Source organism: Octopus bimaculoides, chromosome 10, assembly GCF_001194135.2.
Source record: "Octopus bimaculoides isolate UCB-OBI-ISO-001 chromosome 10, ASM119413v2, whole genome shotgun sequence".
NCBI classification, from domain to species: domain Eukaryota; kingdom Metazoa; phylum Mollusca; class Cephalopoda; order Octopoda; family Octopodidae; genus Octopus; species Octopus bimaculoides.
In genome coordinates this window covers 54,595,337-54,596,808 of record NC_068990.1, presented here as the reverse complement: position 1 = coordinate 54,596,808, position 1,472 = coordinate 54,595,337, and the positions used below count along the sequence as shown (strand labels likewise).

The 1,472-nt window shown below is 35.7% G+C and overlaps 1 protein-coding gene across 1 annotated transcript in view; it reads left to right on the top strand.

Annotated features, from left to right (window-relative positions):
* Positions 1-1,472, top strand: part of LOC106881238 (prolyl 4-hydroxylase subunit alpha-1) — a 45,980-nt gene that overhangs the window by 6,852 nt on the left and 37,656 nt on the right. The gene's annotated exons all lie outside the window — the stretch shown is intronic.

Sequence of the window (1,472 nt, the reverse complement as noted above, 5' to 3'; positions counted from 1 at the left end):
TTCTACAGTTACTTGTTATATTTCTTTTCATTATGTGTTTTTGGTAATTTCTGGTGGGGAGGCTTTGGTCTTGTGCAGCAATTAAAAATTCTTCTTCTTCTTCTTCTTCTTCTTCTTCTTCTTCTTATTATTATTATTATTATTATTATTATTATTATTATTATTATTATTATTATTATTAATAATAATAATAATAAGGTGGCGAGCTGGCAGAATCGTTAGCACGCTGGACGAAATGTTTAACGGTATTTCGCCCGTCACTCCGATCTAGTTCAAATTCCGCCGAGGTCGACTTTGCCTTTCATCCTTTCGGGGTTGATTAAATAAGTACCAGTTACGCACTGGGGTCAATGTAATCGACTTAGTCCCTTTGTCTGTCCTTGTTTGTCCCCTCTGTGTTTAGCTCCCCTTGTGGCCAATAAAGAATTAAATTATTATTATTATTATTATTATTCAGTAGTCTTATTCTTATCACATGCTTTCACTGCACTATCGAGCGCAGCTGTGTGTGCCTTGGATATGTGCTGTAGGTTGTTGTGGTGCTCTTATTTTCACTGTATTGAAAGTGCTTTATGCGATGACTAGTAGTCCTACTTTCTCTATGTTATATACTTTCTGTATGTTCTATGTAAATCCTGGTGTTTTGACTATGTATTGGGTCATCCCATAAATAATGCGATGGGGATGAGATAAACTACCTGCATCAACTTACTATAAAAGCAGATAGTAATTTTATCTTGTACTTATTCTTAGTGCAAGTTTTGAAGAGTGCAGTTCGATTTTAACAGTTATTTTTTCAAAGGTATAATGGAAGTGACAAAGGAGCATATTCAACATATTTTGCTTTATGAGTTCAATAAAGGCAACAACACAATGGGAAATAAGAGGAATATTAATGCGGTATATGGGAATCAGACAATAGGCATAAGCCAGTGTCAACGGTGGTTCCAGAAATTCCAAGCTGGAAACTACAGCCTAGAAGATGAGCCTTGTCATGGAAGATCTGAAGAGCTCAACGAGGACGTCCTGCAAACCCTGGTGGAACAAAATCCCATCATAATTGTTGAGGAACTAGCAGAGAAGCTTGGATTTGGTCATTCAACCACTCATCAACACCTGTGTGCCATTGAAAAAGTCAGCAAATTGGGTCAATGAGTTCTTCACAAACTTTCCGAGTCTAATTGCACGCAGAGAGTGAATGTGTGCTATTCTTTGCTGTCACGTCTTATGAATGAACTTATTATTATTATTATTATTATTATTATTATTATTATTATTATTATTATTATTATTATTATTATTATTATTATTATTATCATTATTATTATTGAGTGAGAGAGCAGTGCATGCTATCAAAGTGACACTGGGGGTAACCTTCCAATCAGTTAAGCTAAAAAGCCATAGGGCCTTGTGCCTGGAATAGAAAAGATATATATGAGAGAGAGAGGGTGGGAGAGGGAATGGAAGGGAGA